Here is a 16709-nt window from a genome sequence, read left to right as displayed (position 1 = left end):
TTGTACACCTTTGGGGACTGCCTCTTTTGGGGGGGGGGGGGGGGGGGGTGGTGTTAGGAGCTGCTTGTATACTTTTTTAGGCATTCCTCTGAGAGGGGGTTGGGAGCTTCGTGTATACTGGGGGGGGAGGGCCTCCCTCGAGGTGGAAGCGGGGGGGGTTGGAGCGTTTCTACACTGTAGGGGCCTGCCTGTACACTTTTGGGGCCTGCCTTGGAGGGGTTGGGAACTGCTTGTACACCTTTGGGGCCTGCGTCTGCGCGGGGCGGGGGGGGGTTAGGGGGTTGGAGCTGGTTTTAACCTTTCGGGCTTGCACCTGGAGGGGCTTGGGGCCTGCCTTTAGGGGGGTGGTTGTGAGCTGCTTGTATACTGTAGGGGCCTGCTTGTACACCTTTGGGGCCTGCGTCTGGGGGGGGGGGGTGGGAGCTGCTTGTACACTGTTAGGGCCTGCCTTGGGGGAGGGGTTGGGGCATGTGCCTTGGGGGCATGGGGTTGGGAGCTGCTTCTACGCTGTAGGGGTCTGGGTCTTGGGGGGTTGGGGCTGTTTGTACACCTTTGGGGCGTGCCTCTGGGGAGGATGGGGAGTTGCTTGTACACCTTTGGGGCCTGTGTCTGGGGGGGGGTTGGGGCCTGTGCCGGGGGGGTTGGGAGCTGCTTGTACGCTCTAGGGTCCTCTGGCAGGCTTTGGGGCCTCCCTTTGAGGGGGGCAGTTGGGAGCTGGTTGTACACCTTTGGGGCCTGAGTCTGGGGTGTGGGGGCTGGGGCTGAGGCCTGGGGCCTGGGGCATGCATCTGGGTGGGGGGGGGGGGGGTCCAGTTCATGGGGGGGGGTGGGTTGGGAGCTGCTTGTGGACAGTTGGGGTCTGCATCCGGGTGTGGCTGGGGCCTGCTTGTAGACTTCTGCAGCCTGTGTCTGGTGTTTGGGGGCTTTTCTGTAGTGTTTGGGGATTGCATTTTGGCTTTGGGATGTGTCTAGAGCTTCTGGGGCCTAGCTGTAGTGCTTGGGGCCTGCGTCTGGGGCTTTTCTGTAGCATTTTGGTAGCGTGTTTGTGATTTGGGGTCTGTATCCAGGGTTTTGCCTTTTTTGTAGTTTTCAGCTTTGTGTCTGTTTCTTTGTTGGTTGCCTGGGGTTTGGGGTTTGGATCATTAGTCAGTGTCATTAGCGTCGGGGGGTTGATATGAAGGGTTAGGGTTGTGGTTAGAGTTGTTACGGTTAAAGAGAATAAGGATTTTAGGGTAAGGGGATCAAGGTTGTGGGAATAAAAATGTTTTTGCACAGAGTTACATCGTTTAGAGGGAAGGAAGGTGGTATTGATATATGCTTGCAGTGATAAGAAAGCTTAACAGACAACCTTGTAAAATGCAGACAACCAGAATCCTTAGAGCAATTGGGTGGAAATCACGGTGTAAGAAACATTACCACCTCAAAGAGGAAAACAGTCAAGAAAAAAATAAAATTGACTAGTAACAGGCCAGCAGCTGTGTATTTTCTGTGAAGCACTGGATAGATCGTGAACATGGATTACTCAGTCAATGGGGAAACTGGGGAGGGTCCTGGTCACCGAGAGGAAAAAAAAAATTATATAAACTGTGTTATGGAACTAGTAGGTGGCTTGTGGGACGCCTGCCATTGCAATCGTGAATAAAAATGCTACCTCACTGAGATACTTGCCTGAGCCTATGGTATTGGTTACAGAGTGTTTCTAATAAGGTGTTAGGGTTTTAAGGTTTCAGGGCTAAGGCACTAGGGTTGGGTTTCAGGGTTAGGGTTTCCAGGGTTTAGGGTTAGGATTTTAAGGTTGTTAGGGTTGGAGTTATAAGGGTTAGGGTTTGGGGGTTAGTGTGTTAAGGTTTTAAAGTATTTTGTGGTTTTAGTGTTGATAGGGTTTTTAGGGTTAGGGTCTTAGGGTTTTAGTTATGGTCAGGTATTTAGGGTTAGGGTTTTAAGGTCTTATTTTTTTTTTTTTAAGGTTAGGGTCTCCAGCGTTAGGGCTTTGAGAATCTTTACGTTTTGGGTTAGGGTTTAGAGGGTCTTAATTTTTAGGGTTAGGGCTTTTAGGCGTAGGTCTAGTGTGGTAAATTTTATCGGGTTAGGACTGTAAGGGTTTTTAGGGTTAGGGTTTCTAGGGTTTTTTGGGGTAGGGGTTAGGGTTAGATCCGTGGGAGCCGTAGTGTTAGGGGTCAGGGTTCTTAGGGGTAAGGCCCAATATTAGGGTGGAAGGCCAAACTAAGGGGGGAGCCCCCCCCAAAATTGAAGGGTCGAAGCCCCAATTTAGGGGAAGAAACGTCAAAATTGTGGGGTCCCCCAAAATTGGGCGGAAGAGCTCTTAATATTGGGGGAAACCCAAAAAAGGAGGGTGGGGGACTCTAAAATTGGGGGGACCCCCCCAAATTGGTTGTGTCCCCCCCAAAATTGGTTGTGTCCCCCCCAATTAGGGGAGGAACCCCCAAAATTGGGTGGGCGAACCCCCATATTGGGGGGGCAGAACACTTAAATGGAAGTGTGAAATTCCAGAATTGAATGTGGACCCCCCAGAACAGTCTTCAGGGGTTTAGTGTGGTAAATTTTATCGGGTTAGGGCTGTAAGGGTTTTTAGGGTTAGGGTTTCTAGGGTTTGTTGGGGTAGGGGTTAGGGTTAGATCTGTGGTTGCCATAGCGTTAGGGGTCAAGGTTCTTAGGGGTTAGGCCTAATATTAGGGCGGAAGGCCAAAATAAGAGGGTGGGAGCCCCCCCCAAAATTGAAGGGTTGAAGCCCCAAGTTAGGGGAAGGAACGTCAAAATTGTGGGGTCCCCCAAAATTGGGCGGAAAAACTTTTAATATTAGGGGGGAACCCAAAAAAGGAGGGTGGGGGACTCTAAAATCGGTTGTGTCCCCCCCAAATTAGGGGAGGAACCCCCAAAATTGGGTGGGCGAACCCCCAAATTGGGGGGAAGAAGACTTAAATGGAAGTGTGAAATTCCAGAATTGGATGTGGACCCCCCAGAACAGTCTTCAGGGGTTTAGTGTGGTAAATTTTATCGGGTTAGGGCTGTAAGGGTTTTTAGGGTTAGGGTTTCTAGGGTTTTTTGGGGTAGGGGTTAGGGTTAGATCCGTGGTTGCCATAGGGTTAGGGGTCAAGGTTCTTAGGGGTTAGGCCTAATATTAGGGCGGAAGGCCAAAATAAGAGGGGAGGAGCCCACCCAAAATTGAAGGGTTGAAGCCCAAAGTTAGGGGAAGAAACGTCAAAATTGTGGGGTCCCCCAAAATTGAGCGGAAGAGCTCTTAATATTGGGGGAAACCCAAAAAAGGAGGGTGGGGGACTCTAAAATTGGTTGTGTCCCCCCCAAAATTGGTTGTGTCCCCCCCAAAATTGGTTGTGTCCCCCCCAATTAGGGGAGGAACCCCCAAAATTGGGTGGGCGAACCCCCATATTGGGGGGGAAGAACACTTAAATGGAAGTGTGAAATTCCAGAATTGAATGTGGACCCCCCAGAACAGTCTTCAGGGGTTTAGTGTGGTAAATTTTATCGGGTTAGGGCTGCAAGGGTTTTTAGGGTTAGGGTTTCTAGGGTTTGTTGGGGTAGGGGTTAGGGTTAGATCCGTGGTTGCCATAGGCTTAGGGGTCAAGGTTCTTAGGGGTTAGGCCTAATATTAGGGCGGAAGGCCAAAATAAGAGGGGGGGAGCCCCCCCAAAATCGAAGGGTTGAAGCCCAAAGTTAGGGGAAGGAACGGCCAAATTGTGGGGTCCCCCAAAATTGGGCGGAAGAACTCTTTAATATTAGGGGGGAACCCAAAAAAGGAGGGTGGGGGACTCTACAATTGGGGGGGACCCCCAAAATTGGTCGGGTCCCCCCAAATTAGGGGAGGAACCCCCAAAATTGGGTGGGTGAACCCCCAAATTGGGGGGAAGAAGACTTAAATGGAAGTGTGAAATTCCAGAATTGAATGTGGACCCCCCCCCAGACCTGGGGAGGAATCCCCAAACTTGGGGGGGACCCCCAAAATTGGGTTTAAAGCCCCAGATCCCGGGGAGCTAAGCCCCAAATTAAGGGAAGGAACCTCAAACATGTGGTGAGAACCCCAACATTGGGGGAAAGAACCTTAATATTAGGGTGGCAGGCCAAGAAAGGATGGTGGGGGCCTCCAAAATTGTGGGGGGCTTGGAATTGGGGGGAATCCCCAAAATGGAGGGGGAACCCCAAAAGTGGGGGGGGGGGCGAAGCACCAAATTAGGGGAAGGAACCCCAAAATTGCGGGGAAGAACTCTGAAATGGAGAGCTGAAAACCCGAAATTGAGGGGAAACCCCCCAAAACGGCGGGAAAACCCTCCATAAACACGAAACCGGTAATGTAACAGAGCAAAAAATGGCGTCCTACGGCAAGGTGCGAGGCTCAATTTTCTGGGGAGTGCTGGGAAATGTAGTTCTTGGCCACCGGGTTTCCGGGAGTCCATATTGTTTTCCCAGAGCATGCCGGGAGATGTAGTTCTCGGACACTGGGCTTCCGGGAGGCCATGTTGGTTTCCCATCTTTGCTAGGCTCCGGGTGCTCTGGCTTCACAGAGAAACCCCCAAACTGAAAAATGTACCTGCTAATATATTGGGCTCTAAATGTAGCCCTGGGTTAATTGAATAACAATCCCTGGGTAAGATTGAAGTGCAGGAGGGGTTGGCTACGGTTTTAAGAGCCGGTTTGCAGAAAAGGGATTTCCCGTTAAGAAATGGCATATACTGATTGTTCTCTTCCTTGCTCTGCCAAGACCTGAAGCACATCTTGGAAGCCAGGCAGAATCCGTGGAGCCAATGGAGTTCTCAAGCTCGACTTCAGCTTCTTCCCAGCTAGAAGAAGCAAGGACACGCCGGCTGAGTTCCACAGGCAACGCGCCCGTATCTGTAGACGAGGATTTAGAGATGCTACTTTGGGAACTCTCAGACGGCATACTGGAAGCCGAGCTCGACTTGGACCCAGGGAAGGATGAGGATGACCTCCTCCTTGAGCTTTCCAAGATGATTGATGATTGAACTGCATAGTCCTATGGTATATTAAAAAAAAAAAAAAAAAAAAAGAAAACAACTCTTCTTCTTGTTGGATACCCCGAGGTGATCCTTTTTCTAACTGAGGCTTTGCAATGAGACTTAAAGCACAGTTGGAACTGGTAGAAATTGGCAGGATCTGCACTCAGTTGTCCTAAGTTTTCCTGCTGGTCAGAGTTAAGGTCTTGTGCATGGTTCCGTAAGTATAGGTGGCTACCTTTGATATCAAGAGGACAAAACACTTGTTTCTTTTGGCACAGAAAGATGTCCATCGGCACGCTGTGGTGGCTGTGAATTGACGTAGTGATGGAGCGATGCTCTGAAGGCTTAAACGGAAAGCTTCTTCCTTCCGCCCCCCCTTGGCACAGCTCGATGTTGGGCACATTGTGAAGCCTGGGTGTTCTGATTTCTCGGACAGTTGATACCCAAATCCCGGAGTTACTATGTCAACTCTTGACTTTTATTTGTGTATGCCATTGTTTTGACTGTAATCTTTTCAGATGATGAAGCTGTAGGGGCGGGAGGGAGCAAAATAATTATTCTAGCGTTGTGGACCAAACATGCTGCCAGGAGTGGTGGTGGTGGGGTCAGCCCACCCGGCCTTACTTTCAATTATCAGGGATGATAAAATGGTGTGAAAAGCAGCAGCTCTGCGATACGGCTACGCTACCCCCACTCCCTTCTCTTGTGCTGTACCAAAGTTCCCCCAAGCTTTGGTTGGTGCTTTTTGCTGGTGACAGTAGGACTCCAGGGCGAGTAGTCGGGACTCTCCTGCAGTAACTGGGTCAACTAAGGGTTGGTTTAAGTGCCTCCTGGTTTTTAAAATTGCTCCCCTGAGCTGCTGGCTCTGCTGCCTGCTACAGCAAATGTTCGGGTGCCATCAGCGTCGCACTTGGGCGTGGGCACTGACCCTGCGGAGGAGAGCTGAGACTCGCGTGTATTGTGTACCCTGCCGCCAGTGATCGTTTTCCCCTAGCAGATCTATTTTGAATCATTTCCCTAAATTTTAGAGGAACTTTAGGCTCTTTGTGCTATGATTTGTGAAGCTGTAGGGGCCCTCAGGCATTTGCTGCTGGCAGAGGAAAACCGCTTGTCGAATTTGTTGTAAATACTTTCTGTTTGGACAACAACGCCTGTGTGTGTGTGTGTGTGTGTGTGTGTGTGTGTGTGTGCGTGCTTTGACGACCCCCTGCGACGCCCCAGCTCCGCGAGGGAAGCTTTGAAGCGGCTCTGGGAAAACCTCTGCGGAAGAAACCGCTGCTAGTGACTTGCGGAAAAGGGACTCCACAATCAGTGAGATTGTAAAGTAGGTATGTTTATTCAGCGCTGGGCAGCACGGGAGGTCGTGGGCATGAAGATTGATGACTCTTCCTCGTCACCGCTAGTTGACCTCTTGTCTTTGCACAGACTCAGTTGCTCCTTGGCTCTTGTCCACCTGCAGGACCAGTTTCTCCCAGTTTCTTAAGACAGGCTCACTCTCTTATTAGGAGACTGACCTTGGTAAGGGGCCCAAGGCTTCTTGCTTTAGTTAATTGGCACAATGCACCATAGTTAGCAAAGACACTAAGTAGCATCCTAGTTTAACGCTGTCAGCGCTCTATCTCTACTTGATAAGATTCTCCTAACTCCCTCTCTCACTGGAGCCCACGCAGCCCTCCGTCCTGCCGAAGGACTTCACGGGGACTTCTGCCGGCTCCGGGTGCCTGCACACAGACAGAAATGGCTTTGAGAGAAAACAATCAGGAGGAGGAGAGCTCAGAGACTGCGGCCGGCTTCGGCCACCTTCCCCTCGCTTTCCCTCTCCGTGTTCAAACCGAGCACTGTTCTGCCGTCAACCTTCGCTGCCTCTGCCCGCGGCGCCGGGCTTTCGCGGGTGCCATTGCTCCTCTACATATTTTATCCTTCCTTTTGTAAGGAATGGTCCAGCAATTCGTGTCACTAAGGGATTTGAAGGGTTAACATCGAGGCCCGGGTCTAGGTGATAAGAGAACAAAGGGGTTTTTAGGGAAAAGTGCTGACTACTGCAGGGGATGTTGCTAGAGTTTCTGAAATCCGGCGCAGAGGCTCCCAAACGAGGAGGAAGGGGGAGCTGAAGGACAATTGAAGGACAAAAGCCTGAGAGGAAGACAACCAGCATTGAGCCCGAGCAAGCCCCGAGAGACCACCAGAGACTGGTACGCAGGCGCCCCTGGGAGGGGTTTCGGATTCCGGAAACCAATTCTAATAACCCTGCCTCTTCTCGAAGTAGTAATGAATATGTATTAGCCTGGGAGCATCAAAACCAGCCGCCTTACGTAACAGGCGTGCGTCCTGGGGGAGCAGAGACTCCCGGCGCACCCAGCGCTGCTTGCTTGCCTCTATTCGTTTAATAAATTGTAAACTTTGATTGTAATCCTATTTGGATTTATAACAGCCATTTATAACACTTTTTATATTTGTATTTTATTTAAGGCTGTCTTGCCCCCCTCCCCCCCCAGCCTCGCTGCTCGCCAATAAAGCTGGCGCAGGGGCTAAGGGATTTGAAGGGCCTGCTTGTACACCTAAGGGATTTGAGGGCCTGCTTGTACACCTTTGGGGACTGCCTCTTTTGGGGGGGGGGGGGGTGTTAGGAGCTGCTTGTATACTTTTTTAGGCATTCCTCTGAGAGGGGGTTGGGAGCTTCGTGTATACTGGGGGGGGAGGGCCTCCCTCGAGGTGGAAGCGGGGGGGGTTGGAGCGTTTCTACACTGTAGGGGCCTGCCTGTACACTTTTGGGGCCTGCCTTGGAGGGGTTGGGAACTGCTTGTACACCTTTGGGGCCTGCGTCTGCGCGGGGCGGGGGGGGTTAGGGGGTTGGAGCTGGTTTTAACCTTTCGGGCTTGCATCTGGAGGGGCTTGGGGCCTGCCTTTGGGGGGGTGGTTGTGAGCTGCTTGTATACTGTAGGGGCCTGCTTGTACACCTTTGGGGCCTGCGTCTGGGGGGGGGGTGGGAGCTGCTTGTACACTGTTAGGGCCTGCCTTGGGGGAGGGGTTGGGGCATGTGCCTTGGGGGCATGGGGTTGGGAGCTGCTTCTACGCTGTAGGGGTCTGGGTCTTGGGGGGTTGGGGCTGTTTGTACACCTTTGATTAGGGAAGCTGAGGCGATTCCAGATAAGAAAGGGTTAAGAATGAAACTATTAAAGGAGAACAGAACATTAGGTGTAGGGCAGGAAGCAGATGTACGGACAATGTATCTCAAAATAGGACATACGGGCAATATATCTCGAACAAGACATTGGAATCCAAGATAAGAAATAATGAGCAGAAGATTCGAAGAAAAAACAGTCCTTGCGGTTAGGAAGAAAGCTAATTCAGCAGAATCCTGACCAAGGGTGAAAAGTACACTGTGAGGAAGACTTATGGCCTTCCTCTCTGAGACCACCGACCACAGCTCGACGACCCCTGCCCAAGACCACTGAGAGGATCTGCGCAGGCGCAGGACACAAAAAACTGATTAGCATGAGAAGCGAGAGTAGGCGGGGTTAGATAATGAATATGTATAGGCGTTAATAAAATATTAATCACTGTGATGTATAAATTTGGGACGGCTTTTCACTTCGGGATGCACGATAGGCGGAAAGATCCCCCGTGCATCCGGCGCCGTCAATAAAGAATAAATCACTTAAAGAAATTGGATTTATGATCTTTGAATCAATCTGGCACCCCAGATGGGACTTCTTCTCTGTCGGACCGCAGGACCCGCTGGGAACAGGACTCCCTAGGGTACCCCCGGGATTTCCCGGAGGGACTCCTCGACTCAACGGATCACTGCGGAGGCAGACACGGACCCCATCACTGTAAGTGATTATATTCTTTATTTTGGTTTATTTGGTTGACCGGTCAATTGGGGTCATCTGTAAGTCGGAAAGTAAAAGTTTTCTGCAGGACGGCATTTGGTTTTTTGGAAAGCACTCAGTTGCTGTTGGGAAACAAATAACCTTTGCATGCGAGGTTAGTATTACGTTGTGTTTACATGTGGAACTTGACCTTGGCTATTGTCTTTGGGATTTTGATTGTACTCTTTATAACGTTACTAGGATCTTGGTGTTATTGTGGAAAGCTGCCGGCTTGTATTGTGTAACAAGAAACATTCTGAACTGTAACATGGGGGGGCAGCAGAGTAGTGGGATTCCAAAGAAAAGCCCGTTGGGATGTATCTTGAGTCATTGGAAAGATATAGGGGGATCCCCCGGTGGAACTGAAAATAAGAAAACGTTGATAAAATATTGTAATCAATGGTGGCCACTTTATAAGTTGGATTGTGAGGGAAATGGCCACTGAATGGAACCTTAAATTATAATACTTTACTACAGTTAATGTTGTTTCTAAGGAGAGAAGGAAAGTGGGATGAGGTGTCATACGCAGATATGTTTGTCACTTTGAGAAACCACCCAGAATGGCAGAAGGAGTGTGGAATTAACTTAGCCCCACAGGATCCTTTGATCCTGGCAATAGAAAAGGATATGAAGAAGGAAGGGGCAGGAAAAATGAAAAGATGTTGTTCGGCGTGCAGTATCGGGCAGAGATGTTTGAAATTGAATGAGTCAGAGGAGAGAATGGAGGATTATGTCCTCCCGCCCCAGATAACAGAACGAGACGTGGGGGCGAGCTCAGGAAACGGCAGAATAGATAAGAAAAATGAGAGTTGGGGGAATGGAGACTTTACCCCGATCACGGCTCGAACCCGAAGTAAGGTCGGGCCCATTATTCAAGCCCCGTTACGACAGGCTATGGGGGCTAACGGACCAGCTCGGATAAAAGTACCTTTCACAACTGCTGAGTTAGATTCATGGAAGGAAGCTGTGAAAGGATACCGGGATGATCCAGAATCAGTGGCCCGGAGGTTTGAGCTGATTGTAAAGAATTTATATCCCGATTGGAAAGATATAGAGATAATGCTGGCAGCATTATTGGAAACGGAAAAGCAACTGGTAATTAAGAATGCACAAACTCAAGTACAGACCCAGGTAACGTCAGGAGTTTTACCTGGAACTGTGGAGGTATATGTGCTCAGAGTGGACCCAAACTGGGACTATAATGATGAGGGTGATTATAGGTTATTAAAAAAATATCAGGAATGGATTAGGATCGCCTTGGAAAGTGCGATACCAAAGTCTGTAAACTGGTCTAGGTTATATACCATAAAACAGGGGCAAACTGAGACCCCGTCAGAATTTCTCGATCGACTAAGGACAGCAATGCAAAAATTTACAACGATAGACCCCTCTTCTGAGGAAGGTAAAGTCCAGCTAGTATCATTGTTCTTGGGTCAGTCTGCGGACGATATAAGGCGGAAGCTTCAGAAAATGAAAGAGCCGGATGTGAGAGATTTAGAAAGGCTGGTGGAAGAGGCATGGAGGGTATTTAGGAATCGAGAAGGGAATGAGAAACAAAGGCTGGGTAGGGCTATTGCTGCTGCAACTGTTGCGGCCTTACAGAGGCAAGAAGAACCTTTTCGGGGAAAAGGAAGAGGGAATGGGATAAGGGGAAGGTCAGTAAAGCCTCCCCTGAGACCGAATCAGTGTGCATATTGTAGGGAAGTGGGTCATTGGAGAAGGGAATGTCCGAAACAACGGGAGAAGAACAGGTTGATGGTAGCTAGTGTATCTCCCGACCAATGAAGTGGACCGGGGGATTCTACCCTAGCAGATCCGCTGGTTAAAATTAAGCTAGGGAAATCAGGACAGGAAGTGGAGTTTTTAATTGACACAGGAGCGACTTATTCTGTGTTAAACCAGAAATTGATACCAGAGGATGAGGATTTTGTGACGGTGATAGGAGCTACAGGCCAGCACGAGAAAGCCTTTTTCCTAAGGCCTTTAAAATATAAGTTAGGGAAACAGATGGGAATACATAGGTTTTTATATTTACCAGGATCCCCGAAGTCTTTGCTGGGGCGAGATTTACTAGAACAATTAGAAGCGGAAATTGTCTTTGAAAAAGGGAAGGTGGGGTTAAAGGTGAGAGAAGAAAAGCTGATAACCGCGCTAAGCTTAACGCTGATACAAGCAGACCCCATCGGTAAAGTACCTTCGGAGATTTTAGACCAAGTTTACCCAGGAGTCTGGGCTACTGACATCCCTGGGCGAGCCAAAAATGCAGCCCCGATAGTGGTGAGATTAAAGCCAGGGGAAAGGCCAGTTAAGATTAAGCAATATCCCCTAAGATTAGAAGACAGGAAAGGAATTAAGGGGATAGTGGATAAGTTTTTAAAACATGGACTGCTGGTTGAGTGTGAATCTGAATATAATACTCCTATACTACCAATTAAGAAGCCAGATGGGAAGAACTATAGATTAGTGCAGGATTTAAGAGCTATAAATAAGATCACTGAAGATATACACCCTGTGGTAGCCAACCCGTACACATTACTGACTAAATTAAAAGATAATTTAGTTTGGTTTACCGTACTGGATTTAAAAGATGCCTTCTTCTGCCTGACTTTAGCCCCAGAAAGTCAGAAGCTTTTTGCTTTTGAATGGGAAAATCCAGACTCAGGACGAAAGGCTCAATTGACCTGGACCGTATTGCCGCAGGGATTCAAAAACAGCCCCACGATTTTTGGGAATCAACTAGCAAAAGAGCTTGAGGTTTGGGAGGCCCCAAACACCGAAGGAGTTCTGCTGCAATACGTTGATGACCTTTTGATAGCCACTGAGAATAGGCGCAGCTGCATGCAATGGACGATAAGTCTCCTTAATTTTCTGGGTTTGAATGGGTATCGAGTCTCTCAACAGAAGGCTCAGCTGATTCAGTCACGTGTAACTTACTTGGGGTTTGAGATTTCAGGGGGACAAAGGGAGTTAGGAACAGAACGGAAAGAAACTATCTGCCGTACCCCAGAACCACAGACCATTAAGGAATTACGAACTTTTCTAGGGATGACAGGTTGGTGCCGTCTATGGATTAATAATTATGGACTAATTGTAAAACCCCTATATGACCTCATCAAGAATAACCAATTGAAATTGGTCTGGACGGGGGAAGCACGGGCTGCCTTTAAGAAGCTTAAATTGGAGTTAATGCGAGCACCAGCTTTGGGTCTACCGGACTTGTCTAAACCCTTTTGGTTGTACTCCCATGAGAGACAAGGGATGGCTCTGGGGGTGCTGGCACAGAAGCTGGGCCCCTACAGGAGAGCTGTGGCCTACTTCTCTAAACAACTGGATGAAGTAAGTAAAGGTTGGCCGGGTTGCCTTCGAGCGGTGGCCGCTGTCATCATGAATATACAGGAGGCTCAGAAGTTCACTATGGGACAGAAGATAACCGTGCTGGTATCACACACTGTCTCGGCAGTCTTGGAGCAGAAAGGGGCACACTGGTTATCCCCTCAAAGATTTTTAAAATACCAAGCAATACTGGTGGAGCAAGATGACGTAGAAATTGTGGTTACTAACATTGTGAACCCAGCTTCTTTCCTTAGTAACGCTCCTGACGAGCCAGTGGTCCACGATTGTATCGAAACTATGGAAACTGTGTATTCTAGCCGACCAGATCTCAAGGAGGAGCCCTTGGAAGACACGGACGAATCATGGTATACTGATGGAAGCAGCTTTGTGAAACAAGGACAACGCAAAGCAGGGTATACGGTGACGACCACTCAACAGGTAATTGAGTCGAAACCATTACCCCCTGGGACGTCTGCTCAGAAAGCAGAAATAATTGCCCTTACGCGGGCATTGGAACTAGCAGCAGGAAAGAAAGTAAATATCTGGACAGACTCTAAGTATGCATTTGGTGTGGTGCATGCACATGGGGCTATCTGGAAGGAACGAGGATTATTAACGGCCCAAGGAAAACAAATAAAATATGCTGAGGAGATTTTGAAGTTGTTGGAAGCGGTAAAGCACCCAGAGAAGGTGGCTGTTATACATTGCCGGGGACACCAAAAAGGAACCGCTGACTTCGAGGTAGGGAACCGATTGGCTGACCAAGAAGCAAAAAGGGTGGCCGGATTGGCTGAGGCAGAAGCGCTCACTTTAATACCAGACGGTAAAATACAAACTTTAGGTGAAGGACAGGAACCTAGGTACACACAGGAAGATCAAAAGTTAATTGGGGACCTGGGAGGAAAAGCAAGGAGTGATGGATGGGTATACCTGAAAGATAATAGGGTTGTACTACCCTCTAATTTAATATGGCCTATGGTCATGGCAGAACATAATAAGACTCATTGGGGAGCAGACACCTTATATAAAAATCTGAGTCGAGTCTTGGTGGGAAGAAATCTGTATACTACGGTAAAACAAGTAACCCAGCAATGCAGTATTTGTTTGCATCATAACCCTAATACAGAAAATAGGGTAAAGTTCGGAATAATCAGTAAAGGAAACTATCCAGGACAACAATGGCAGATAGATTTTTCAGAACTGCCAAGAAAAGGGGGGTATCGATACTTGTTGGTTTTGACAGATACTTTTTCCGGGTGGCCGGAGGCTTTTCCCTGTCGAACCAACAAGGCAAGAGAAGTGGTTAAGGTTTTACTGAATGAGATAATACCGCGTTTCGGAATTCCGGCAGCAATGTCCTCGGATAGAGGCTCTCATTTTTGTGCGCAAATAGTTCAAGAAGTAAGTAAGGTCTTAGGGGTAGACTGGCAACTCCATACCCCTTACAGACCACAGGCAAGCGGACAAGTGGAAAAGATGAATCATCTAATCAAACAACAAATAGCCAAAATAGGGCAAGAGACTAATTTATCATGGCCTCAGTCTCTCCCTTTGGCTTTACTTAGAATTAGAGTAAAACCACGGACAAAGGAAAATCTAAGCCCTTTTGAAATATTATACGGAAGACCCTATCAGTTTTTGTTCAGCGGGGAGGACCTGACGCAACTGGGGTCGGGATACTTGTATAATTATTTAATAGGACTCCAAAAACAGTTGGATCAAATATCTAAAGTTGTCTCAGGAACCAGGGCTAGAGGGCTGGACCAACCAATCCACCCCTTTAAACCTGGGGATTATGTGTATGTAAAAGCATTTGCAGGTCGCCCTTTGGAAGAAAAGTGGACGGGACCATACCAGGTGCTGCTGACAACACATACCGCCATCAAGATTAAGGAGCAGACGGCCTGGATCCATTATTCGAGAGTGAAGAAAGCTCCAAAAGCCCCCTGGAAAGTAACGCTGGGTGACGGTGAACTGAAACTAAAGTTCAGTCAAGCGAAATGAAGACACTATGGTCAGGAGTATTTAGTAATGTAGTTAGCAGAAATTTAGTTAACAGAATTGTTTTATTTCTGTGGCTTATAGTTGTAATTGTGATTCAAGAATTGGAAGGTGCTTCTATGATGATAGAGAATGGTGGGTGGCCTTGGTCTGAAGCCGTAACCACAGAGGATAAGAGCAATCATCCTTACTGGCATTGGGAACTAGCCAATGGCAAGTTTCAAAGGTGTTACCAATATGGGAAAAGGCTGAAGACCAGGACCACAGACTAATAATAGATGCACTTAGTATGGCACAAGATAATGTATCTTTAGCTCTTAGTTGTATACAGGTACAGTTATGGATGCAGGCAACGGCTGCCTTGATCATTAGGGAAGGAAGTGAAGGCATTTTTCCGGCTGAAGTCCGAAAGATTGTTTGGGACAATGCCAATGATTTCGAAAAGAAGTTCCAATCTTGGTGGACTCTGGTAAATTTTACCTATGATCCCATTATTAACATGGCTACTGCCTTTGTGCTTACTATACGTAATGCTACAGTTTATGTTATCCACCCCATTGTTGCACTAGGGTTAAATCATGAGGAAACAGTGCTCTATCCTTCGGAGCATAGAACCTGGGCCCGGATGAAGAATGGGAAATGGCAGTCTGTGAATCTAGAATCATGTGTTACCCGGGAACAACAAGGATTTATTTGTGAGAGCAACACAATTGATGCTCAGGATGTCTGTCTTGACACTGAGCAAGGTGTTTGCCACTTTGAAATTCATCCAAATACTAGTCAAAAGACTGTGCTTGTATATATTGGTCAAGGCTGTGTGTGTTTAAGAACTGCTTGTGCTTTTGTAGAAGTAGATGAGGAAAACATAACTCTACCTAGCAAAAATCACTCTAACTTTTGTATTTGTAACTTTGTTAGAATCATCGGGTGTGATTTTTTATATTCAGCACCAGTGGTATCCCACCAGTTGATCAAGTCCAACCACACAATGTATCACAAGTTATTACCCACACCTATTGGGATGAACCTCACGCTAGTGAAGCAATTACTTAAACACCAAGACCTGATCAAAATTTTAAAAGGCATTCAGGAAGATGGAGAGAAGACTTTAATCACTGTCCACCATGATACAAAAGAAATAAACAGAGTTTTGCAAAGAGTAAAACAAGACACAGATCATAGCTGGTGGGACAAACTCTTTGGATGGTCGCCAACTGCAACTGGGATTTTGAACACATTGTGTCACCCAATTATTGTTCTATTGATGTTAGTTGGTATAAGTTTAATATTGTCTTTTGTAATACTTGTTTGGAATTGGAAATTGTTACAACGAATGGCAATAATAGCTTCCCTGACGAAAGTACATGGCAAGGTATTGAGAGATACATATCGTAGAGGCTGGGAAGAAGAATTTTTGTATTCGGAAAGGTCTCTACCGACATAGAGGAAATATAGAAACAAACAAAGGTTCTGTATAAGATTAGTAAGGATAACATTTCATGGGGCTTTGAGGAAATATGGAATAAGTTAACCTCATGGTTACCCAACTTTCAATAGTTAGAACAAGTTTTTACTGATCTGGTTATGTTATTGGTAGTAGGAATATTTGTATGTATGTCACTGCGATACTGCTAATGATAAGGGCATGCAATGCAAAAGAATTTGCATGGGGAAAAGAAAAGGGGGGATTGATTAGGGAAGCTGAGGCGATTCCAGATAAGAAAGGGTTAAGAATGAAACTATTAAAGGAGAACAGAACATTAGGTGTAGGGCAGGAAGCAGATGTACGGACAATGTATCTCAAAATAGGACATACGGGCAATATATCTCGAACAAGACATTGGAATCCAAGATAAGAAATAATGAGCAGAAGATTCGAAGAAAAAACAGTCCTTGCGGTTAGGAAGAAAGCTAATTCAGCAGAATCCTGACCAAGGGTGAAAAGTACACTGTGAGGAAGACTTATGGCCTTCCTCTCTGAGACCACCGACCACAGCTCGACGACCCCTGCCCAAGACCACTGAGAGGATCTGCGCAGGCGCAGGACACAAAAAACTGATTAGCATGAGAAGCGAGAGTAGGCGGGGTTAGATAATGAATATGTATAGGCGTTAATAAAATATTAATCACTGTGATGTATAAATTTGGGACGGCTTTTCACTTCGGGATGCACGATAGGCGGAAAGATCCCCCGTGCATCCGGCGCCGTCAATAAAGAATAAATCACTTAAAGAAATTGGATTTATGATCTTTGAATCACCTTTGGGGCGTGCCTCTGGGGAGGATGGGGAGTTGCTTGTACACCTTTGGGGCCTGTGTCTGGGGGGGGGTTGGGGCCTGTGCCGGGGGGGTTGGGAGCTGCTTGTACGCTCTAGGGTCCTCTGGCAGGCTTTGGGGCCTCCCTTTGAGGGGGGCAGTTGGGAGCTGGTTGTACACCTTTGGGGCCTGAGTCTGGGGTGTGGGGGCTGGGGCTGAGGCCTGGGGCCTGGGGCATGCATCTGGGTGGTGGTGG

The 16709-nt window shown here is 47.8% G+C and overlaps 1 long non-coding RNA gene across 1 annotated transcript; it reads left to right on the top strand.

Moving 5' to 3' along the window:
- The first annotated feature begins 8115 nt into the window (after positions 1 to 8115).
- Positions 8116 to 16443, top strand: LOC310891079. Its single transcript, XR_014577413.1, has 2 exons — positions 8116 to 8978; positions 14007 to 16443. It is a non-coding gene; the product is annotated as an uncharacterized lncRNA (long non-coding RNA).
- Positions 16444 to 16709: the final 266 nt, after the last annotated feature.

The sequence above is a fragment of the Anser anser genome (assembly GCF_964211835.1).
Source record: "Anser anser genome assembly, contig: HAP1_SCAFFOLD_192, whole genome shotgun sequence".
Taxonomy (NCBI): domain Eukaryota; kingdom Metazoa; phylum Chordata; class Aves; order Anseriformes; family Anatidae; genus Anser; species Anser anser.
This window is presented reverse-complemented; position numbering and strand designations above follow the sequence as displayed.